Raw genomic sequence first — 6717 nt, forward strand, 5'->3', positions numbered from 1 at the left:
AATTAAAACATCTGGACAGGGCCCACGTGACTTTCTAAGCCCATGTGACTCTTTATAGATCAGTTCAGCCATTAATCCACTCCACCTCATACATCTATTACCGCAAACTGTGATCTGTACAATCCCAAATTTTCGGAATAGCAGTGATCCGCCGCCCTTCTCCAAGCCCAGTACACAAAGGAGTGTCCAACAATCCACACAATACTTTTCTTAATTCCTAGAATGAAAGAAGAATTAGTACACCATATTATTCAGGCACATGTACAACTTACACCGAGATGAACCCCATCTGTCTACCTTTTTCTTCAATAAAACCGCACCTGTAAACAGTTTTTAAGCACCATTATACATTAAAAGCTAAAGATTAAAAGATAATGATTCTCCATCATCCCCGTCTTCCCGAAAACAATACAGGGTCTTCTACTAATTGCTCCATAAGATCTTACTTTTGCCATGTATAGCTGCGTGGACACTATTTACATTGAGTTTTTTTTTTATTTTTATTAACTGCAACTTTTACCAACTTCCCTAGTAAGCTAAATGTGATAGCAGAGCGTTGATCAGCGGCATACACTACTGCCTTACAGCCCCTGATCAGCGGCGTACACTACTGCCTTACAGCCCCTGATCAGCGGCGTACACTACTGCCCTGCCTTACAGCCCCTGATCAGCGGCGTACACTACTGCCTTACAGCCCCTGATCAGCGGCGTACACTACTGCCTTACAGCCCCTGATCAGCGGCGTACACTACTGCCTTACAGCCCCTGATCAGCGGCGTACACTACTGCCTTACAGCCCCTGATCAGCGGCGTACACTACTGCCCTGCCTTACAGCCCCTGATCAGCCGCGTACACTACTGCCTTACAGCCGCTGATCAGGGGCGTACACTTCTGCCTTACAGCCCCTGATCAGCGCGTACACTACTGCCTTACAGCCCCTGATCAGCGGCGTACACTACTGCCTTACAGCCCCTGATCAGTGGCGTACACTACTGCCTTACAGCCCCTGATCAGCGGCATACGCTACTGCCCTACAGCCCCTGATCAATCGCTCTACCTGAAAAACAGAATTAATAGGTACCACATTATACCATCTTTGAAAGAAAGCCATACCCAACAATACCTTCCAAACTGAGCTATATGAGCTGCATCCTAAATGTTGGACTCTTCTTCCCTGAATTGCTGCATCAGCAAACAAGACTATGAAATAGCAGCCGCATTAATCTCACACTGACCATCTCTAACCCTCAATAAGAGGTTATATGTTAGACATAATCTGATTAGTATACGAACTAACTCCTGCCGACCGGCTCTTACCAACAATCACTCCATAACCATTATCCACTAATGATAACTCCTCCGCTTCCACAAACTCCCATCACCAAGCTGACTGACCATTAAAGTCACAGATACCAACCATACCACTAGATCCTGCTTTAGCTCCCTTGATATCTGCGCATGCGATGTATGGGCCTTCCAGTCGCACATCACCACACATAACTTGCGGGAATACCTGGACCAATAATAATCACCTGTGAAGCCAAACAGAACCGACCTGCTAATGGCTGCAACTCCCTCCATGTAATCGTCCTTCATACGTAATGTCTGCCTTACAGCCCCTGATCAGCGGCGTACACTACTGCCTTACAACCCCTGATCAGCGGCGTACACTACTGCCTTACAGCCCCTGATCAGCGGCGTACACTACTGCCTTACAGCCCCTGATCAGCGGCGTACACTACTGCCTTACAGCCCCTGATCAGCGGCGTACACTACTGCCTTACAGCCCCTGATCAGCGGCGTACACTACTGCCTTACAGCCCCTGATCAGCGGCGTACACTACTGCCCTGCCTTACAGCCCCTGATCAGCCGCGTACACTACTGCCTTACAGCCGCTGATCAGGGGCGTACACTTCTGCCTTACAGCCCCTGATCAGCGCGTACACTACTGCCTTACAGCCCCTGATCAGCGGCGTACACTACTGCCTTACAGCCCCTGATCAGTGGCGTACACTACTGCCTTGCAGCCCCTGATCAGCGGCATACGCTACTGCCCTACAGCCCCTGATCAATCGCTCTACCTGAAAAACAGAATTAATAGGTACCACATTATACCATCTTTGAAAGAAAGCCATACCCAACAATACCTTCCAAACTGAGCTATATGAGCTGCATCCTAAATGTTGGACTCTTCTTCCCTGAATTGCTGCATCAGCAAACAAGACTATGAAATAGCAGCCGCATTAATCTCACACTGACCATCTCTAACCCTCAATAAGAGGTTATATGTTAGACATAATCTGATTAGTATACGAACTAACTCCTGCCGACCGGCTCTTACCAACAATCACTCCATAACCATTATCCACTAATGATAACTCCTCCGCTTCCACAAACTCCCATCACCAAGCTGACTGACCATTAAAGTCACAGATACCAACCATACCACTAGATCCTGCTTTAGCTCCCTTGATATCTGCGCATGCGATGTATGGGCCTTCCAGTCGCACATCACCACACATAACTTGCAGGAATACCTGGACCAATAATAATCACCTGTGAAGCCAAACAGGACCGACCTGCTAATGGCTGCAACTCCCTCCATGTAATCGTCCTTCATACGTAATGTCTGACTAATTAAACCCATAAACTATACACCCCTGACATTGGCAATTAGAACAACCATCACAATGCTATCAATTGAATACCTAAAAATTCCAACCGAGTACATGGCCATGGGATTTTTTCCGTTCGCCAGCAGCACCCCCAAAATCCTCCATCCTGACCACATGCCCTCTAAAACTTGTGCACCCCTCATTACCCTGATGCCCCATAAACAACAATCATCTAAGTAGTGTATTACACCAACATCCGGAGATTCCTTCCTTCCACCTACTCTAAAAATAAGGATAGTCCTAAATAATAGTAGGATGCCTTAGATCCCATCGGTAACGCCAAACCGGAAACCAAAGGATTAAAACCCCAACCAATAAGAAGTTATCCGAATACTGCATCACATGACCGAAGTGCCATATCAAAGCCAATGTAGTCACATGATGCATATCTTAATGCCAGCAGCTCAGGAGCGCCTCAGCATTCAGAGAAGACTGCTTGGGGTAAGATAGATGATAAATCACTGAGAGGAGATAGACTCCTTCTGTGGTATCACCCTTAAAGGGGACAACCTCAAATTGAAAAAAGGGGGGTATCAAAATGACCGGCAACTCTGCCCTCATCTATGTGATTAGCAATTTAACTACCTCAGGATCATAAACAGCTGAAATTAACTTATTAACCCCTTCACAGCCGGGTCCCTTTAACTCATGCACATATAAGCCGTACCGGGATCCTTCTTTATTGAGCCGGGCCTACTTCCAATATGAGAGGCTCACTGGAGTCTTGCCCTATTGCAGGAAACTATTTCCTGGATGCAAGGAATTTGTACTGATTTCTGACTAAAACAACCATAAATGGATGAGAGCGGCACAATATGAGCCCTCATGGCAGTACCCACAGCTCTCCATTACCTCGATCCCATAAATGTAAACACACATCCAGGTAGTGAGGCGCCCCAAGGATGTCTAACAGCCACCTAACTAGTCACACCGAGGTAGTGAGGCGCCCCAAGGATGTCTAACAACCACCTAACTAGTTACACCGAGGTAGTGAGGGGCCCCAAGGATGTCTAACAACCACCTAACTAGTTACACCGAGGTAGTGAGGCGCCCCAAGGATGTCTATAAACCACCTAACTAGTTACACCGAGGTAGTGAGGCGCCCCAAGTATGTCTAACAACCACCTAACTAGTTACACCGAGGTAGTGAGGCGCCCCAAGGATGTCTAACAACCACCTCACTAGTTACACCGAGGTAGTGAGGCGCCCCAAGGATGTCTAACAACCACCTCACTAGTTACACCGAGGTAGTGAGGCGTTCCAAGGATGTCTAACAACCACCTAACTAGTTACACCGAGGTAGTGAGGCGCCCCAAGGATGTCTAACAACCACCTCACTAGTTACACCGAGGTAGTGAGGGGCCCCAAGGATGTCTAACAACCACCTGACCAGTTACACCGAGGTAGTGAGGCGCCCCAAGGATGTCTAACAACCACCTAACTAGTTACACTGAGGAAACACCAGCGTCCCGGTAACCATTAATAACCATCTCTGTTCCTCCGGTCATCACAGCCTCATCCTCCAGTTACCCCACAGCCGACAGTCTGCATACAGTGGTTACCTCACAGCTGACTGCCTGCATACAGTGGCCAGTTATCTCACAGCTGACAGATACCAAGCAGTGGTTACCTCACAGCTGACTGCCTGCATACAGTGGTCAGTTATCTCGCACCCCCTTTATTTCAGGGGCATTGTGGAGTGCTGCTGTCAAATAAGGTATTTATTACGCCACTCCATACCCCTTCCCCTCTACGGTGCTGATGCTGCTCCCACTGAACACAGGCGAAGCCATCCCATGATGTCACAGCTGGGGGCATTGCAAGGAGCCCAGTGGTGAAGCCGCTTGAAGCTGAAAAGGAGGCATAGCACAGCAGAGACAGGAGCCAAGCCAATCAGCAGCTGTAGGTGTTCCCTATACCTTCCACAGCACAATCCCTGGTCTACACCCATTTTCGTGGTGGAGACAAGATACACCAGTACCCAAGAATCTAACTACTATAGTACTGCCCACTAAGTACAGGAATATAACTACTATAATACTGTCCCCTATGTACAAGAATATAACTGTTACAGTACTGCCCCGTATGTACAAGAATGCAACTACTATAATACTGTCTCATGTACAAGAATATAAGTACTAGAATACGGACTACTATGTACAAAGATTTTATTACTAGAATACTGCCCCCTATATAAAGTAATATAACTACTAGAATACTGTCTGTTACATACAAGAATATAACTAATATAATACTGCCCCCTATGTACAAGAATATAACTACTAAAATATAACTACGTAGAAGAATATAACTACTATAGAACTGCCCCTTATGTACAAAAATATAACTACTTTACTAATGTCTCCTATGTACAAGAATATTACTACTAGAATACTGTTCCCCCCCTGTGTACAAGAATATAACTACTAGAATACTGTCCCCTATGTACAAGAATATAACTACTAGAATACTGTCTCCTAAGTACAAGAATATAACTACTAGAATACTGTCTGTTACATACAAGAATATAACTAATATAATACTGCCCGCTATGTACAAGAATATAACTACTACTATACTTTCACCTATTAGCAGGAATATATTTACTAGTATACTGTCTCTTATGCACAAGACTATAACTACTAGGATACTGTCTCCTATGTACAAGAATATAACTACTATAATACTGTCTCCTATGTACAAGTATATAACTACTAGGATACTGTTCTCTATGTACAAGAATATAACTACTAGAATATTGTCCCCTATGTAGAAGAATGCAGCTACTAGAATATGGTCTACTATGTACAAAGATATAATTACTAGAACACTGCCATCTATGTACAGGAATATAACTACTATAATGCTGTCTCCTATGTAAAAGAATATAACTACAAGAATATTGTCTCCTATATACAATAATATAACTACTAGAATACTGTCTCCTATATACAATAATATAACTACTAGAATACTGTCTCCTATATACAAGAGTATAATTGCTATAGTAACAGGAAAATAACTGCTTGGATGATAATAATCATCGACTTGGCCTAAGAAGTTAAACGTACGGTATGCATTTTTTTTTTTTTGCCGCAGATAACTAACTATATCGCTATATATGCATCTATATATAGATAGATAATATATATATGTATATACACATATACACAGTCATTTAGCTGACATGTGGCTAAGCCGTATTGGACCGCAGTGCGAGATATGGGCAGCTGGTCCTTGAAGCTCCACCACAGATCGAGGGCGAGGCTGATCCAGGGCAGCAACAGTAAGTACTGGATGATAAGAGGCAGCGGATGCCAACAGAAGGCCAGGATATTGAATTTGGGAACTCCTCTCAGAGATGTTTCTCCATGTCGGTGGTTAACGCCCCACCTCTTCCCGATATTACAGTAATTTATTTACTAAATCACACAGTCATTAACTATCAATTGAAAACCCCAAACAACTGCGCAGCGGTTACGTTTTTTTAACCAGAATGTGTAAACCCAGCTTGAAACCTCATATATTTAATGGACATAATACGGACAACCTACAACACCATTGATTTGCATTGGTGTATTCATGTGTGCGGTGTTTTTCAGCATGTCTTATTTTATTCCATATTTACACACCAAAATTGCACATTCAAATCTATAGATGCATAAAAAAAACTATCCTACGGCTGTCAAATGCATATTCACTGCATTTATGCCAGAAGACCGTGTGAAGAAGAGCGGACATCAGTTGGGCCTTTTTTTTGCACAAGTGAAAAAAAGCACAAATTACACACAGACCAAAATAGCATGCGCCCGTATGAATGAGCCCTAAAGCTGAGATCTCACTGTGGGGAGTTTTTAACTTATGAGATGCAAGGAAAAAAACACTGAAAACCCAGAAATAAAACATACTGTTTTATAACATACATGCATTGTACAAGCTTAACCAGTGATAATCAGTCCTTGCACTATCATCATTTACATTCATATATATATATATATTGTAATGGAGCGACATGGGCCCTTTAATTTAGCTCTTGTGAG

Source organism: Eleutherodactylus coqui, unplaced genomic scaffold (genome assembly GCF_035609145.1).
Source record: "Eleutherodactylus coqui strain aEleCoq1 unplaced genomic scaffold, aEleCoq1.hap1 HAP1_SCAFFOLD_19, whole genome shotgun sequence".
In the NCBI taxonomy this organism is placed as follows: Eukaryota; Metazoa; Chordata; class Amphibia; order Anura; family Eleutherodactylidae; genus Eleutherodactylus; species Eleutherodactylus coqui.